Consider the following 19,545-nt stretch of genomic DNA (forward strand, 5'->3'; position numbering starts at 1 on the left):
GCTTTGGGTAGAATTTCTTATCAGTTAGCTGTCGCTGCCCCTCTTTTAGGTAGTCATTTTTGTTCAGAATCACTACAGCCCCTCCCTTATCCGCCGGTTTTATTACGATGCCAGAATCCTCACTGAGGCTCTTGAGCAGTAGCGGTCCCAGAGATTGGTTCTAGGGGGGGCGAATTTTTTTTTTTTTGGGGGGGGGGGGCGATTTGATTTTTTTTTGGGGGGGGGGGGGGCGAATAAGAACTGCTTTTCTCCTTGCGCCAGTTCTGTGGAGGAGGTGACAACAATGCCGGCGTGTGCGCGTATGTGGTGTAACCCGCTTGCGCACAAATCACTTTGCGACACAGTGGTTTTTGACTCCCCGTAGGCGGTGCAACGGCTGACTCGAGCCCGTATTTCTGACGGTCGCAACACGTTTGCGACCTCGCACAAGTGGGATTTAACCTCGCGAAAGTGGAATGCTTCGAAAAAAAAAAAATAAAAATAAGAAGCTGAGGACCTCTTTGGGGGGGGCGATCGCCCCCTTCGCCCCCCCCTTGGGACCGCCACTGCTCTTGAGTGCTTCGCGTTCGTCTGATCCGAGGTTGCTGCGAACGGGCAACCGTTTTTCGAACGTGGTGATGATATCTTTCTGTACGGCCGAAATGTACATGTCTAAGTGCTTATCCTGTTGCTCACTTGGTGTAAACATTTTGTCTGAAAGTCCAGGAAATAGTTTTTTGCTGCCCGTGGGCTGGTCATGAAAGTATTCTCGTAGGCGCAGGTTTCTAGCAAAGTTGTCGAGGTCCTGATACAGTTCGAATTCATTGATGTTACCCGAGGACGGAGAGAAATTTAGTCCTTTTGAGTTTGAGTTCAGCTGGAGAGAGCTGTCTGCTTGAGACGTTCACAACGTTACAACACGGCAGGTTGTCTTTTGAGTCGCATATCAGTGCGGGCCCTACGCGGCCGTCCACCCCCGAAGCCTCCGCCTGTGCCGCCCCGTTCCCGCAAATGGGAAGTTGATCTCGTTCGTACTTTTTTGATTTTTTTTCTCCGCCATAACCTGCTTTTTATTTTCGTACCTCTCTAGTTCACATTGTTCTAATTCTGGAAGAACTGATTCCTTACGTTTTGCCAGTTCTGTTGACTTTAGCTCTTGGGCCTTCCGAGTACTGTGTTCCATAACCAATTTCGTCAGGCTTACGGATGCGTCATTTAAAATTTTTGTCCACTGATTCCTCTCGGTGTCATTAAGTGTCGACATTGATGGTGATAATTTGACTTGGAGACCCTTGGGTGCTTTATTATATTTCACGAAAGAATTTAGGTATCACGCATGCGAGTCAAACCGTACTCGTTTCTCCACACATTTGCGCAATTCTAGAAAGGACCTGGACCATGTTGCGTTAGAGCGGACCTCACCTGAGCTGCTGTCTTGTCAATTCTGAGCACCAAGCACGCCCGCGCCCGCCGCCTCGACGTAGGAGAGTCGGCCCGACGAGGGCCTCCCAGGCTCATCAGCAGTCGGGCTGGTCCGCGCAGGAGGTCGAACAAACTTTCGGCGAGCGCCGCCCACAATTTCGTTGTTCAAGTCGTTCTTCAAGTCGCTCCTTGCCTCTTCCCTCTGTGAGAACACGGGGAAGTCCGAATTACTGTTGAGGTTCGGGTGGGTTGTAGAAACGGACGACGCGTGGTTCATCTATGCATGTGCGGAGCGAGCAGAGTTTCGCAGGAGGACTTGCTGCAGGTGGCTTGTCATCACAGCGACCCCCTCGAAACTAGGGTGGAGTCCGTCCGCAGCGAACACCCGTCCCGACGGCAGCCACTCCATGCCGTGGTCGATGTAGCGGACGTTACGGGACCGGCGGCAGTGCGCCCGCAACAGCGAGTTGAAGTGGCAGGCTTCCCGGATGTACCGCTCCACCGCTCTTCTGTTGGCGCATCCGCGACGGCGGTTCGGGGTCTGGGGAAGGAGCAGGGTGACGAATATGTCCGCAATGTCCGGGAGCTCCCGATGAACAAGCTCCAGCATTTCCTGGTAGTGGTCGAATGTGCTTGTTGCCGATCTGTGTTTTTTCGGATGTCATTCGCTCCGACGTGGAGGACAAACACACTCGCTGTTCGTGGGACGAAGTCCAGGAGGGGCAGAATATCACTGACAGTGGCGTCCAACTGGCAAATGAAGGCCGGGGTCCCGTGCCGGAGGGGGTCAAAGTTCGTGAAGAAATGCTTCATCTGTGAGTCGCCGATGACGACGGAGTTGATGTTCGTTTAAGGATACTTCCAGGTCAGGTTCTCCATCGTGGTGCGAGCAGTAGCCATGAGTATATATAGCAGAGAAGGAATTCTTGGCTACTGTTTAAATATTCAAAAACTTGGGTGCGACCACTTGGAAAACACTAACAAATACTTTATTTCGACAGTTTCGACCAGTGGTCTGGTCTGCTTCAGGGAAAATTACAAGTGACTGAATATGCTCTACGATACACACTTCACGACAGAGGGGCGTTTTGCCCTCTACCTCTCTTTCTTGCCAGAAAAGAAACCAAATAAATGAAAGCAAACATGTACAATAATCTCAGCGGCACATATACACGTCTCTCCCCAGGCGAGTGGCGATACAAAGCAAGGAGAGGGGAAAAGGAAAACAGGAGAAAAAAGGAGTATAAAGAAGGAGGCAATTAGAAATAGAGAGAGGGGAGAAAAGGAGAGGCAGAAGAAAGGGGGGTTCTCAGAAGCAGACACTGACGAATACGAAGGTCGAACAGCGGAAACATGAAAGGTAGAGTGAGGGACCGCTCAGCGGCTCAGAATGACGTGACGTGCCGCATTCCGCGTTCTGTAGAAAAAAAACAAAAAAAAAACAAACGGAAGAAAAACCCCTAGGAGTGAATTATGTTTGAAGAACGTTGTTGCGAATGTAGATAGGCGCCACATGGCCCCCAGCAGCTCACGAATGCCAATACAAGGTCTAAACACACATAGCGAGAGGAGCGGAGGAAACATGAGTACGGAGGCTGCGGCGTCGGGCAAGGTCCGCGCACTCAACATGGTCCGAAGTCGTGTTGTAATCGATAGCCCGAGTCGGCGCGGCGCGCCACAGAGATTTATTGGTGCAGAAGCGCTAGCGGAGCGCCGAAACGTCGCCGGAGGAGTCATTCCCGTGCGAAAATGCACCCCGCTAGCGCCCCCCCCCCCCCTTTTCCCGAAGCTCGTAACCGTGTGGTCGCCAGGCGTGTGTTCTCTATTTGGTTAAAAATGGCAAAACGATAATGAGGAGAAAAGTAGGTCTGAACCGCAGATTTATTGCTAACAGCACTCGTTTGGCTCCCTCGCCGCACGCCCCCCGCCCCCTCCCCCCAAAAAATAATAATAAGAATAATAAAAAAAAAAGTTCACGTATGGTCTCGTAGGCAGCCCAATCTCCCTGCGCTCTCGTTTATACCCTCAGTAAGCGTCCGAAATTTATGTATAAAGAACGATTCTCTCTGTTCCCGCTCGTAAGTATTGCGGAAGCCGGACTGAATTAACACTACTTGTATTCTTTCGCAGGAGTGATCCGGGAGGCGGAGGTGCCTGGACAGTGGAAGACCGGGAGGTCCCTTTACATGCGACTTGTGATTGTTAAATCTGGTGCGGAAAGGCGTTTCGGTCTGTCCAATGTACTCCTGATTACAAACGAGGCAACGAAGTTTATAGATTACGTTTGAGGGGTCGCAATTTAAATTTTCTTTGATAGCATATTTAAAGGTTGACCTGCTGGCTTGGGCAATATTAGTCGTCTCGATGTGGGTGCAGACTTTACAGCGCGGCTTGCCGCATGGTCGGCAGCCTTGAGCTCGCTCAGGTGGCTCTGTTTTAGCGTTGACCAAGAGGTCCCTCAAGTTTTTGCCACGTCGGTACACAACACGAGGGGGCTGCTGGAAAATGGCGGACAACCGGTCGCTCTGTTTGATGATATTGAAATTTCTTCTCAAGATGTCATTTACTTTAGGAATTTTGGAAGAGTAGGCGAGAACCAAATTAGTCTCGGGGTGGTTTTCTTTTCGGCTTTCAGCTAGAATGTCCTCTCTTTCTAAGTTGCGAGCGCGCTCAAATGCATCGTCAAGTATTCCTTCTGGGTATTTTTGGCCAATCAGGGAGGTCTTAAGTTCACGTGCATTTTTCTCAAAATCCTCCTGCCCAGAGCATATTCTACGGTACACTGTGTGCCTGTGAATACGGTATGCCTGTTTTACAATGGTGAGGGTGGCTGCTAAAGAAGTGGAGATACTGTTGGCGGTCAGTGGGCTTCCTGAACACTGTTGTTGAAATGTTCCCACTGTCCAGGAGCAGCGTGACATCTAAGAAATTAATGGTTTTGGTTGAGATCTGATGGGTTAGTTTTATTGAAGGATGCAGGGAGTTTATATCTGAAATGAATTCCGTGAGGCTGGCCTCATCATTGTCCCAAATGAAGAAGATGTCATCCAGAAAGCGCTTGTAAATTACGGGTTTAGGGCACCGTTTTCCAATGAATTCCGTTTCCAATGACGCCATGAAGATATTGGCATATGTTGGTGCCATTTTAGGGCCCATGGCTGTGCCGTTAATTTGAAGGTAGTGTTCACTGTCGAATTCAAAGTGATTGTATTCAAGGACTAGGTGAGGAGGGTTTCTAATGTGCTAGGGTTGACATCTAAGCAAAAATTAGAGTCCCCGTAAGATGAAATCGCGGCCAGTATGCCATCAGTATGAGGAATGTTTGTATAGAGCGACGTAACTTCCATGGTGACGAGAAAACTGCCAGGTGGGACAACTAGGTTCGAAACCTCGCGGAGGAAGTGACCCGTATCTTTTATGTATGAGGGGAACGTTGGAGTGATATCCTTAATTAGGTGGTCGATAAAACTGGATATTTTTTCTGTTGCCGTTCCATTGCTCGACACGATAGGGCGGCCAGGATTATTTTCTTTGTGTATTTTGGGAAGAAGGTAGAACCGGCCAGGCTTAGAATTATGAGGTACCATTAATTTATACATTGCGTGGGTAATTTTCCCATTGTCCAGCAATGACTTGAGTGCGTTGATAATTTCGGCTTCAAACTGTATTGTTGAGTCGGCAGCAAGCTTTGAGTAGAATGTCTTATCAGTTAGTTGTCGCTGCCCCTCTTTTAGGTAGTCATTTTTGTTCAGAATCACTACAGCCCCTCCCTTATCCACCGGTTTTATTACGATGCCAGAATCCTCACTGAGGCTCTTGAGTGCTTCGCGTTCGTCTGATCCGAGGTTGCTGCGAACGGGCAACCGTTTTTCGAACGTGGTGATGATATCTTTCTGTACGGCCGAAATGTACATGTCTAAGTGCTTATCCCGTTGCTCACTTGGTGTAAACATTTTGTCTGAAAGTCCGGGAAATAGTTTTTTGCTGCCTGTGGGCTGGTCATGAAAGTATTCTCGTAGGCGCAGGTTTCTAGCAAAGTTGTCGAGGTCCTGATACAGTTCGAATTCACTGATGTTTCCCGAGGACGGAGAGAAATTTAGTCCTTTTGAAAGTAGTTTGAGTTCAGCTGGAGAGAGCTGTCTGCTTGTGACGTTCACAACGTTACAACATGGCAGGTTGTCTTTTGAGTCGCATATCAGTGCGGGCCCTACGCGGCCGTCCTCCCCCGAAGCCTCCGCCTGTGCCGCCCCGTTCCTGCAAATGGGAAGTTGATCTCTTTCGTACTTTTTTGATTTTCTTTTCTCCGCCATAACCTGCTTTTTATTTTCGTACCTCTTTAGTTCACTTGAACAACGAAATTGTGGGCGGCGATCGCCGAAAGTTTGTTCGACCTCCTGTGCGGACCAGCCCGACTGCTGATGAGCCTGGGGGGCCCTCGTCGGGCCGACTCTCCTACGTCGAGGCGGCGGGCGCGGGCGTGCTTGGTGCTCAGAATTGACAAGACAGCAGCTCAGGTGAGGTCCGCTCTAACGCAACATGGTCCAGGTCCTTTCTAGAATTGCGCAAATGTGTGGAGAAACGAGTACGGTTTGACTCGCATGCGTGCTACCTAAATTCTTACGTGAAATATAATAAAGCACCCAAGGGTCTCCAAGTCAAATTATCACCTTTATTGTCGACATTTAATGACACCGAGAGGAATCAGTGGACAAAAATTTTAAATGACGCATCCGTAAGCCTGACGAAATTGGTTATGGAACACAGCACTCGGAAGGCCCAAGAGCTAAAGTCAACAGAACTGGCAAAACGTAAGGAATCAGTTCTTTCAGAATTAGAACAATGTGAACTTGAGGGGTACGAAAATAAAAAGCAGGTTATGGCGCAGAAAAGAAAATCAAAAAAGTACGAACGAGATCAACTTCCCATTTGCGGGAACGGGGCGGCACAGGCGGAGGCTTCGGGGGTGGATGGCCGCGTAGGGCCCGCACTGATATGCGACTCAAAAGACAACCTGCCGTGTTGTAACGTTGTGAACGTCTCAAGCAGACAGCTCTCTCCAGCTGAACTCAAACTCAAAAGGACTAAATTTCTCTCCGTCCTCGGGAAACATCAATGAATTCGAACTGTATCAGGACCTCGACAACTTTGCTAGAAACCTGCGCCTACGAGAATACTTTCATGACCAGCCCACGGGCAGCAAAAAACTATTTCCCGGACTTTCAGACAAAATGTTTACACCAAGTGAGCAACGAAATAAGCACTTAGACATGTACATTTCGGCCGTACAGAAAGATATCATCACCACGTTCGAAAAACGGTTGCCCGTTCGCAGCAACTTCGGATGAGACGAACGCAAAGCACTCAAGAGCCTCAGTGAGGATTCTGGCATCGTAATAAAACCGGCGGATAAGGGAGGGGCTGTAGTGATTCTGAACAAAAATGACTATCTAAAAGAGGGGCAGCGAAAGCTAACTGATAAGACATTCTACCGCAAGCTTGCTGCCGACCCAACAATACAGTTTGAAGCCGAAATTATCGACGTACTCAAGTCTTTGCTGGACGATGGGAAAATTACCCACGCAATGTATAAATTAATGGTACCTCATAATTCTAAGCCTGGCCGGTTCTACCTTCTTCCCAAAATACCCAAAGAAAATAATCCTGGCCGCCCTATCGTGTCGAGCAATGGAACGGCAACAGAAAAAATATCCAGTTTTATCGACCACCTAATTAAGCATATCCCTCCAACGTTCCCCTCATACATAAAAGATACGGGTCACTTCCTCCGCGAGGTTTCGAACCTAGTTGTCCCACCTGGCAGTTTTCTCGCCACCATGGACGTTACGTCGCGCTATACAAACATTCCTCATACTGATGGCATACTGGCCGCGATTTCATCTTACGGGGACTCTAATTTTTGCTTAGATGTCAACCCTAGCACATTAGAAACCCTCCTCCGCCTAGTCCTTGAATACAATCACTTTGAATTCGACAGTGAACACTACCTTCAAATTAACGGCACAGCCATGGGCCCTAAAATGGCACCAACATATGCCAATATCTTCATGGCGTCATTAGAAACGGAATTCATTGGAAAACGCTGCCCTAAACCCGTAATTTACCAGCGCTTTCTGGATGACATCGTCTTCATTTGGGACAACGATGAGGCGAGCCTCACGGAATTCATTTCAGATATCAACTCCCTGCATCCTTCAATAAAACTAACCCATCAGATCTCAAACAAAACCATTAATTTCTTAGATGTCACGCTGCTCCTGGACAGTGGGAACATTTCAACAACATTGTACAGGAAGCCCACTGACCGCCAACAGTATCTCCACTTCTTTAGCAGCCACCCTCACCATTGTAAAACAGGCATACCGTATTCACAGGCACACTGTGTACCGTAGAATATGCTCTGGGCAGGAGGATTTCGAGAAACATGCACGTGAACTTAAGACCTCCCTGATTGGCCAAAAATACCCAGAAGGAATAGTTGACGATGCATTTGAGCGCGCTCGCAACTTAGAAAGAGAGGACATTCTAGCTGAAAGCCGAAAAGAAAACCACCCCGAGACTAATTTGGTTCTCGCCTACTCTTCCAAAATTCCTAAAGTAAATGACATCTTGAGAAGAAATTTCAATATCATCAAACAGAGCGACCGGTGGTCGGCCATTTTCCAGCAGCCCCCTCGTGTTGTGTACCGACGTGGCAAAAACTTGAGGGACCTCTTGGTCAACGCTAAAACAGAGCCACCTGAGCGAGCTCAAGGCTGCCGACCATGCGGCAAGCCGCGCTGTAAAGTCTGCACCCACATCGAGACGACTAATATTGCCCAAGCCAGCAGGTCAATCTTTAAATATGCTATCAAAGAAAATTTAAATTGCGACCCCTCAAACGTAATCTATAAACTTCGTTGCCTCGTTTGTAATCAGGAGTACATTGGAGAGACCGAAACGCCCTTCCGCACCAGATTTAACAATCACAAGTCGCATGTAAAGGGACCTCCCGGTCTTCCACTGTCCAGGCACCTCCGCCTCCCGGATCACTCCTTCGAAAGAATACAAGTAGTGTTAATTCAGTCCGGCTTCCGCAATACTGACGAGCGGGAACAGAGAGAATCGTTCTTTATACATAAATTTCGGACGCTTACTGAGGGTATAAACGAGAGCGCAGGGAGATTGGGCTGCCTACGAGACCATACGTGAACTTTTTTTTTATTATTCTTCTTATTGTTTTTGGGGGAAGGAGGCGGGTGGCGTGCGGCGAGGGAGCCAAACGAGTGCTGTTAGCAATAAATCTGCGGTTCAGACCTACTTTTCTCCTCATTATCGTTTTGCCATTTTTAACCAAATAGAGAACACGCGCCTGGCGACCACACGGTTACGAGCTTCGGGAAAACGGGGGGGGGGGCTAGGGGGGTGCGTTTCCGCACGGGAATGACTCCTCCGGCGACGTTTCGGCGCTCCGCTAGCGCTTCTGCACCAATAAATCTCCGTGGCGCGCCGCGCCGACTCGGGCTATCGATTACAACACGACTTCGGACCATGTTGAGTGCGCGGACCTTGCCCGACGCCGCAGCCTCCGTGCTCATGTTTCCTCGGCTCCTCTCGCTATGTGTGTTTAGACCCTGTATTGGCATTCGTGAGCTGCTGGGGGCCATGTGGCGCCTATCTACATTCGCAACAACGTTCTTCAAACATAATTCACTCCTAAGGGTTTTTCTTCCGCTTGTTTTGTTTTTGTTTTTTTTTCTACAGTACGCGGAATGCGGCACGTCACGTCATTCTGAGCCGCTGAGCGGTCCCTCACTCTACCTTTCAATTTTCCGCTGTTCGACCTTCGTATTCGTCAGTGTCTGCTTCTGAGAACCCCCCTTTCTTCTGCCTCTCCTTTTCTCCCCTCTTTCTCTATTTCTAATTGCCTCCTTCTTTATACTCCTTTTTTCTCCTGTTTTCCTTTTCCCCTCTACTTGCTTTGTATCGCCGCTCGCCTGGGGAGAGACGTGTATATGCGCCGCTGAGAATATTGTACATGTTTGCTTTCATTTATTTGGTTTCTTTTCTGGCAAGAAAGAGAGGTAGAGGGCATAATTCCCCTCTCGTGAAGTGTGTATCGTAGAGCATATTCAGTCACTTGTAATTTTCCCTGAAGCAGGCCATACCACTTGTCGAAACTGTCGAAATAAAGTATTTGTTAGTGGTTTCCAAGTGGTCGCACCCAAGTTTTTGAATATATATATATATAAATATATATATATATATAGATATATATATACACACACACACATATATATATATATATATATATTTATATATATTGTTACGACACTATACGTGCCGTATATTCGCCGATGCGTTTATGACATTTCAACGGCAACTGCTGAGCAAGCGGATTGGAAGAAGAGGAGACCGAGGTTGCACTCCGGCTTGGCACCATCATTCACGGACCGCTCGACCATCTACGCTCGTCCTACACGTCCGACCTCACTGTAAATAAATCCATCTCGTAACAGTTTGGTGAGGTTCTGGGTACGCCACGCCGGACCTCCAGGATTTCCGCCGCAGCCGACGTGTCGCGGGTCTGCTACCGCTGTCGCCTACGATGCCTCAAGGTGGGAACACTTTGCCGGCCCCCACGCCTGGCTGGCATCCTCTGCGAGAGCCTCGAATGTTCACTGAGAATGCCGGTGAAGACGTTGAGGCATGGCTGACGCACTATCGGCGAGTGAGCCGGTACAACCGCTGGGATACTGCTTCACAACTCTCAAACGTCGTGTTCTCGCTAGATGAGACTGCCCTGACCTGGTTTGAGTACAACAAAAGCAAGCTCAGAACCTGGGACCGTTTCGTCGAAGAAACTTCATACCGCTTTGGCGACTCCATCGGAAAGAAGAAGCAGGCTGAACAGACATTGCTCCATCGCGCCCAAGTCCCAGGCGAGACATGCACAACCTACATTGAACAGGTGCTAAAGCTCTGCAGACTCGTCGGCCCGCAAATGTCTGAGGATGATAAAGTGGGTCACTTAATAAACGGGGTCGCTGAAGACGTCTACAACTTTTTAATAGGGCGTGAAAAGTTGGAATCGGCGTCAGACGTTGTCCAGCACTGTCGCACCTTCGAGGCATTGAAGAAGCGTGGTATTACGCCAAAGTTCGGTCGCTTGGCTATTGTAACTGCTGTGGCAAGTGTTGATGTGACCCCACCACCGGACTTCGCTGAATCCACCCGGCGCATCGTACGCGAGGAATTGCTGCGACACCAAGAGCCTCGGTGCTATACTGACGGCTTGCACCTTCACGAAAGTTACGTGCTGCAAGATGTACAGGCCAATAGCCTCTCGCCTTCGAGTGCTCAGTTCCGTAATCCGAGCTATACGCCTCGCAATGAAAGCCCGCAGCGGCTCGACAATTGGGATTCACCACGCTACTGTCACGATGTCCAGCAGTTCTCTCAGCACCCTCAACGTCCATCTTACGACCAGCGTCCTCAGCGCCCGGCTTATGATCGCCGTTTTGATGGCGTCTACGAGAGATCCTTCCGTCCCCGTGAGCTTGACTTTCCCGTCTGCTACAACAGTGGTTTTGAGGGCCACATTTCTGGCTACTGCCGCCGTTGCCGCCAAGCGCCACGGTACCAGCAAGCTCCCATATGGAACCACCCGAACGCTCGAAATGTCCGCTACGACACTCGCCTGCCAACAGCTTTGTTCTGCGAGGCACCACCGTGCCGCGATTCACCGGCTTCTGACCGCAGCTTAACCCCACCCGCTTCACGACAGCGGCGTTCACCATCACCCCGGCGTCGGTCACCGCCGCCGGAAAACTAGCCAGCGCGGCCAATGGAGGTGAGGCCGCGGCACAACTGTCACGTGAAATGCCTCTTACCGGACAGCCTAACTAGGAGCTACCTTCGCCTGTATGAATGCAAAAAACACAGTGGAATTATTAGTCGATGGCACCCGAACACTGGCTTTGATCGATACGGGCCCAACAGTGTCGGTAATGAGTTCTGCGTTTAAAACCCGTCTTGGCCGCAAAGTAATGTTTCACTGGGACAAAATGGTAACATTTCAAGGTGTTGGTGGTGAGTCCCTATGCCCACTTGGAATCTGCTCAGCGACTGTTTCGTTTGGCGGCCACACATTCAGGGCGGATCTTGCAGTATTGCCGCGGTCAACTCACGATGTTATTTTAGGTCTGGACTTCTTGAAGGAGTGTGGTGCCACAGTTGACTGTCGTAATGGGGAGATTAATGTGGACGGGACCGACCCATCTGCCCTTGTAGAAGATTCTTGTCCCGATACCACCCGCACACTCAGCGTGTTGAGCAACACCATCATGCCGGAGCGGTCAGCCGCATTCGTGTCAGTCTTTTGCACGGGAACTGATCTGGATAAATTTGAAGCTTTGCTGGAGTCGATTCCCCTAAACTGTGCAAAGAAAAATGTATTGGTGCCTCGATCGGTTGTTACGGTAAACAGGGGACAAGCCTCTGTGTGGACTATCAACTCTTCGGCCGAACCCCCTCTACTTCTACGCGGGCTGAAACTTGCCGAAGTGATCGAATATGTTTCAACTTCAGTAGTAGTTTTATCCGAAGCCATAGATCCGTCCACTGATCCTTGCCCGGTGGATCCTGCCAAATTGCAAAGTATGATCGACGAATCCCTTCAACCAGAAAAACGCCGTGCGTTGGTTGCCGTGCTTGCACAATATTCACGCGTATTTGACTTCGGGCGAACACATCGATGCTCGTCAATACCGCCCACACGGACCCACCATTCAATTCATACTGGGGAAGCCCGGCCCATAGGACAAAAGCCGTACCGCGTTTCACCATCCGAGCGCAAGATTATCAATGAACAACTACGAGACAAGTTGCAGACTGGCGTGATTCGAGAGTCTTCAAGTCCCTGGGCAGCTCCGGTGATATTGGTCAGAAAGAAAGACGGGTCATGGCGTTTCTGTGTTGACTATCGGCGCCTCAACAAAATTACTAAAAAAGACGTCTACCCTCTTCCCCGCATAGATGATGCAATAGGTTGTCTTCATTCGGCTTCGTACTTCTCTTCAGTTGACTTGGGATCAGGCTACTGGCAAATTCCCATGAACCTCGACCATAAAGAAAAAACTGCGTTTATTACACCCGATGGACTATTTGAATTTATTGTTATGCCCTTTGGACTCTGTAACGCCCCTGCCTCGTTTGAGCGTTTCATGGATACGGTACTTCGGGGCCTCAAGTGGTAAGTGTGCATGTGCTACCTTAACGATATGGTCATTTTTGGTCGCACATTTCGTGAACACAACACGCTGTTGGCCACTGTTTTGGACTGCTTAGAAAAGGCTGCTCTCATCTTGAACTAAAAAAAATGTCAATTCTCAGAGCTGGAAACTCTTTGTCTTAGGCCTCGTTGTCGACAAACATGACGTCAGACGGTATCCACATAATATACGGGCAGTTAGCTGCATTAAAAACCCACCTCTGCGAAGGCACTTCGCAGCTTCTTGGGACTTTGTTCCTATTTTCGTCGTTTTATCCCTGGATTTGCTGACATAGCCCATCCTCTTACATGTCTTCGGCGAAAAAACGTTCCATTCAAATGGAGCACCGACTGTACCGCCGCTTTTCGTCACTTCAAACATCTTCTGCGTCCGGACCGATTCTCCGCCATTTTGATGCCCAGGCGCCTACTGAAGTTCACACCGATGCCAGTGGGGTTGGAGTTGGGGCCGTGCTTGTTCAGCGCCACAGTGATGGTGAGCATGTTATTGCTTACGCCAGCCGAACTCTCAGCAAGTCGGAGAGGAATTATACTGTCAAGGAGCAAGAGTGTCTGGCAGTAGTTTTTGCCACACAGCGATTTCGCTCGTATTTCTATGGACATCGTTTTACCATCGTCACAGACCACCATTCACACTGCTGGCTCGTCAACTTTCGTGATCCTTGTGGGCGGCTGGCACGCTGGGCTGTCCGTCTGCAGGTGTATTATTTCACCGTATCATACAAAAGCGGCCGCAAGACTGCCGACGCTGACTGTCTCTCCCGGCTGCCACTGGAATCAGTGGCCTCTGACGAAGACAACTTTGACCAGTATCTCGCCTCCATTTCGACATTTCCCCTGAGCCGAATGTTTTCAAAAGGGAGCAGTGCAACGAAAATACTTTGGACTCGCTTTTCGCTTTAGCCGATTAATCTAATCCTTCTAGCCGTTTCTGCGTGCGCAACGAAATACTTTAGAACTATTTGGCTGTCGGACCACGTCTCCTACTTGTTGTGCCAGAAAGCCTCCGTAGCGCTGTCCTAAGTTTTGTTCATGACGACGCCACATCGGGCCATATGGGGCTCACGCGCACTCTGCACAGCGCTCAACAACGGTTTTACTGGCCGAACATGCGCAAGACTATTGAGTGCTATGTCGCCACTTGCACCCAATGCCAGAGGTACAAAAATCCTACAACTGCTCCAGCAACGCGACTCCAACCTGTTGACCCGCGAAGTCGTCCTTTCCAACAAGTTGGGATTGACTTGTTAGGGCCTTTCCCCAGCTCATCACATGGACATCGCTGGATCATTGTATGCGTGGATTACCTCTCTCGCTATGCTGACACGGCTGCTCTACCGTCTGCCACTACTACAGAGATCGCCTTCTTTTTGCTTCGCTACATTTTTCTACGCCATGGACCAACCCAAATCATAGTCAGTGACCGTAGACGTCAGTTCACTGCAAATGTCGTTGAAGAGTTGCTTCGCCTTCGTTCCGCCCAATTTCGCCATGCTACGCTGTACCACCCTCAAACAAATGGACTGACGGAACATACCAACCGCACGTTAGCGGGCATGTTATCTGCTCCCATTTATCACGTACGCGTACAATACTGGGAAGCACGAAACAACGGGCTACCGCCCCTTCTTCATCCTTTATGCCCGGCGGCCCGGTAGCTGTGTCGACACCATTTTTCCTTTCTTCAAGCATGACGACCCTTCCTTAGCTAGGACTTTCAACCTTGCCGAAGAACGACGTCGGCTTGCCTGCCTGCGAATCCTGGCCTCCCAGAAGCGCTCTCAGCATCGTTGCCACAGTCGTCGACGTGATGTAACATACACGCCGGGTGATTTAGTGTGGCTTTGGACACCGCTGGGTAAGCGCGGCTTGTATGAGGAGTTTCTACCTCATTACGTGGGTCCATTTGTTGTACTACAACGTCTCAGCGACGTCACATACGTCGTCTCTCGATTGACTTCGACTGGCCGAAAGAGCAAAATAACGCAAGTAGTCCATGTTGCCCGGCTCAAACGTTGTGAAGAACGCTCCACAAGCTGACTCGCCCTGGGGGCTTCGTTTCCGACGGGGGAAATGTTACGCACACCATAAGTGCCGTATATTCGCCGATGCGTTTATGGCATTTCAACGGTCAACCATCTGAGCAAGCGGATTGGAAGAAAAAGAGAACGAGGCTGCACTCCGGCTTGGCACCATTGTACCGCACACTATTATTTTTTGTTCCCAGGCACGTGAAGGAGGTACGCTTGTCTTGGGTCCCTGGCCATACGGACATCAGGGGCAACGAGCAAGCGGACCATTTAGCTAATCTCGCCGTCCCAGCTCCCATTCAATTCGGAATTCCTAATCTGGCTCTATTTGCATCTGCGAGACTAAGACGATATTGGCATTTAGACGCCACCCGTTCCGATTCACTCTTATCATTTGAAGAGTTCCAACATTTAAAGTACGGGTGGAATGTTCATTTTTGTGGCTCTCGGCAATGCGAGGTGACCTTCACCGAGCTGCGCTGCAGGGTACCGAGGCTTAATTTCTATCTTTTCAGATCAGAACTCTCACCTACAGAACTATGTGTGCGATGCCAGGTCCCCGAAACAATCGACCATTTATTCCTCGACTGTCGCCGTTTCTCAACAGCTGGACAACTGTTTTTGAAGGAGCCGATTGAGAGGTTGGGGTTGACTTTATCGATAACACTTATATTATCTATTGGCGCATCAAAGCTGGGATTTGCAAGAAGGGATATATATAATTGCATTCAAAATTTTCTTTCTGCCTCAGGTCGTTTGAATTGCTAAGCGGTGCTGATTAATGGGTAATTCGGGTTTCATTAACAACTAAGTTTCCTTTTACAGCCTCTTTCCGGAAATAAGTATATTGAAGTCCCCACGTTTTTAACCGATTTAGCCCTGGCCAATCCCCCCTTGTGGGTACGTGCCAATAAATTTGAGGACATCATCATCATCATCATTATTCATGGACCGCTCGACCATCTGCGCTCGTCCTACACCGTCCGACCTCACTGTAAATAAATCTATCTCGTAACAATATATATATACGCACATGTATTGATGCAGAGAGAGATATATCTTCGGGCATTTGAACTAGCTCACTTTACCCCGTGACATTAAGATTTCTGCTTCAATTTAGATAGGCGTATCCTGTACGAACTGTGTTCCACGTTTCATCATCTGTACCTCGCAAGTTGTACGTTTTATTCCGTTGTGGCTCCGTCTCTCTCCCCCTCTCTGTCTTCCTCGTTTTGATACCTAAAGCCACGTACGCAATTTTTGTGGTCATGCTTTACATTACATTACAAGCATTACAGCAAAACACGTTGTTCGGTTGTAGTTCTCTCTTACCAACAGCCTGTGGTGGGCCTTCCGTTGGGTGCTGAGAATCTCGTTCTGACTTGAACGCGGATCCAACCACCACTGCCAGCATGGAGGTAAGCAGCAGTGCAGAATACCTGCACGAGTAAAGGACAAAACTTACGAGTGAAGTATGCAATAGGTTTTGCTCAGGTTTCTTGGTGTATGTGTCACATGGAATGAATGCATAAAAATCTCCAGTTCAGGCGTGGTCAGCCATAGGTGGCGTCACCACCCGAAAATGGGTGAATCACCTCGCAATGCTCTAAATGCTATATCAAGGGAATTCTCTTTTTCGAGTGCACCTCATGACATCTTTATCATGCCTCCGGGCCTTGGGCACACCATCTGAAGACATGGGAAATTATCCCAACATGAGCAGGATACCATTCAAATTGTTGCCTATTAACAAGGTACGCATAATTAAAATACGCGTTAATTTCTTGTGGTGTTGAACTACTTTTACATATACGAAACATATTTACCGTTATGTCTTTTGCAGCGTAATCGCTAGAAAAACAATGGCGTGTAGGTTCGAGCTAGTTGTACGAATCCTTTGTACGAATTTCAACCACAAAAATTCAGAGAGAAGACGAACAGGAATAGCACTTTTCTCTGCCTGAAGTTTTGCGCTTGATGTTTGTGCAGAAAAAACTGATCTCCAACATTTTTCTTGTGCACTTTTAAAACAATCCAGGCAGCTTACATTTAACCTAGTGGGTTAAGACTGATTACGTTTTTGAGTTTAAATCTCTGCTTTTGAAAAGGCGGTATTTCTTTCTGTGCGACAAGGACTGCGCTTGCTTACGTTTAATGTAGATTACTACACAACCTCCAAAAATGAAATGACAGATATCACTGAAGGATAAAGTTGCTCTTGGAATTCGCGCTTATGGGGCTGAACTTACGCTCTACAATGAAGGCAAAAAGAAAGCGGCCACGAACCAGGCGATCAAGCGACATCTCAAATCAGCGTTTTGAGAATCACATGTTCTGGCTTTTTTTCTGAAATCTCCAAAAAATTTCAAACCATGCCGAGGAACCAAGAACAGCTGAGAGTTTAGAAACGCTGAGGGGCACTGTTGAAGTCGGGCTCGCCAGCGAAAGCGAAGTTCTATGCCGGCGCGATGCAACAGCGCGCCAATTAGTGTCCTCCGCGAAGGGGCCCTTTACCTCGCCGACCCCACCCCCGACTCCGCGGGGAGATGGACAATGAATGGGGACACGCTTTGGAACCTTGCTTCAGTCCAGTCGAAAAAGCCGTGCTCTTCTTTGCTAAATAAACCGTATTTTCAAGTGTGCCCGTGCGTCAGCTTGTCACTGACTGCGGGGACAAAACAGCGACGACGAGAAAGTGTTTGCACGACCTACAGAACAGAACAGTGCTACGAAATGGCCACGCACGCATAAGGACGATTGCATGAATTTAACAGCACCTCCAGGTGATCATGGTTTGGACGCCTTCAATTTTAATTCGAGGCGAACAACATCGTACACACCCAGCAACAAGAAGGCACACCTGCTCATGCTCTGTGGGGAGGAGACGTATGACATCGTCTGCTCCTAGGTTCAGCCAAGCACCCCAGCAGCAGTGGACTACGACGACGTAGTTGCGGTACTGGAGAAGCGCTACGACCCGAGGCCATCCTAAGTGTACAGCCGGGCCCGTTTTCAACGAAGAGACAAGATGGAAGGAGCAGCGATCAGCGCCTACGTTGCGGTGCTGAAAAAACTGGCCTCCGTTTGCAACTTTGGAACGCTGTCCACCACAACGGTAGCTACCGAACATCTACAGGATTTCCCGCTCAATATAATCCAAACGCCAGTGAATATAATCCCAGCGCCAGTGAATATAATCCAGGCGCCAACCAATATAATCCAGGCGCCAACCAATATAATCCAGGACCCACACAGTGCACACCACATGACAGCGCTTTGTAATTTAGTTGGCAACCAATACCATTCGGGCGCAGTGTATTTTCATCCAAGTTACATGAACTAGGTTACGTGACCAGTTTAACCAGACGACCTAGGAACTGCGCAATAAAACAGTCACGTGACTATCCAGCACTCTCGCCTAATTACTATGTGAATGCGACGATGGTGTCATGGGTATGAATTATCGGATTTAAATTGCTTGCTTACTCGAAATTTTAGGGGAAACTGCCACAATGCTTAACTCTCGAAACCCAATACGGGCACGTTCGGTTTAATTAATTACCTAATATAGCTACTTAATTGATTATTCGTTAGTCATTGAGTTAGATGAAAGTCAAGTTGATGTAACCAGGGCTTGTGAAGTACCAAAATAATGGTCTCGATAAGGGGAATCACGTGGGAGAAATAAAAAATTGCTTCCTGCTTATGGTCATGAGATAGTCACGTTAGTCATAGATTGGGTTAAATGTCAGAATAATGCCACTAGGGCTTGTGAGGTATCAAATTAAACGTCTCGATAAGTGGTATCACGTGGGACAAATAAAAAATAGCTTCCCGGTTGTAGTCATGAGGGTCACGTGAGTCATCGATTGGGTTAAAAGTCAAATACATGTCACTATGGCTTATGAGGTATCAAATTAAAGGGCTGGATGAGCGGAATCACGTAGCACAAATTAAAATTTGTTCCTGGTTATAGTCACGAGATAGTTACGTGACTCACAAATTGGGTTAAAAGTCAATGTGACGTCACTGGGGCTTGTGAGGTACCAAATTAAAGGTCTGGACGAGAGGAATCACGTGGGACAATTTAAAATTTTCTTTTTAGTAATAGTCATGATAATAGTCATGTGATTCATAAAATGGGTTAAAATTTAAAGTGACGCCACTAGGGCTTGTGAGGAATCAAATGAAAGGTCTCGATGAGGGGAATCACGTAGTACAAATGAAAAATGCTTCCTGGTTATAGTCATGAGATAGTCACGTGAGTCATAGATTACATTAAAAGTCAATATGAAGGCACTAGGGCTTGTGTGGTATGAAATTAAAGGTCTCGATGAGGGGAGTCACCCGGGACAAATTAAAAATTGCGTCCTGGTTATAGTCATGAGATAGTCATGTGAGTCATAGATTGGGTTAAAAGTCAACTCGATTCCGCTTGGCCTTGTGAGGTATCAAATTAAAGGTCTCGATGAGGATAGTCGCGTGGGACAATTTAAAAATTGCTTCCTGGTTATAGTCATGAGATGGTCACGTGAGTCACATATTACGTTAAAAGTCAACGTGAGGCCAATTTCGCTTGTGGGGTATCAAAATAAAGGTCTCGATGAGGGGAATCACGTGTCACAAATTAGAAATTGCTTCCTGGTTGTAGTCATGAGGTTGTTACGTGAGTCAAAAATTGGTTTAAATTTCAATATGACGCCGCTATGGCTTGGAGGTATCAAATTAAAGGTCTCGATGAGGGGAGTCCCGTGGGGCTAATTAAACATTGCTTCCTGATTATAGTCATGAGATAGTCACGTGAGTCAGATTGGGTTAAAAGTC

At 48.3% G+C, this 19,545-nt stretch overlaps 1 long non-coding RNA gene across 1 annotated transcript in view; it reads right to left on the reverse strand.

Annotated features, from left to right (window-relative positions):
* LOC144168810 (uncharacterized) overlaps window positions 1-19,545 on the reverse strand; it is an 88,751-nt gene that overhangs the window by 48,688 nt on the left and 20,518 nt on the right. The window contains exon 3 of the long non-coding RNA XR_013322244.1: window positions 16,054-16,160. This is a non-coding gene — a long non-coding RNA (uncharacterized LOC144168810). The remainder of the gene's footprint in view (window positions 1-16,053; window positions 16,161-19,545) is intronic.

This window comes from Haemaphysalis longicornis, unplaced genomic scaffold (genome assembly GCF_048455015.1).
Source record: "Haemaphysalis longicornis isolate Haplotype H1 unplaced genomic scaffold, Haemaphysalis longicornis Haplotype H1 scaffold_2, whole genome shotgun sequence".
Classification (NCBI taxonomy): Eukaryota; Metazoa; Arthropoda; class Arachnida; order Ixodida; family Ixodidae; genus Haemaphysalis; species Haemaphysalis longicornis.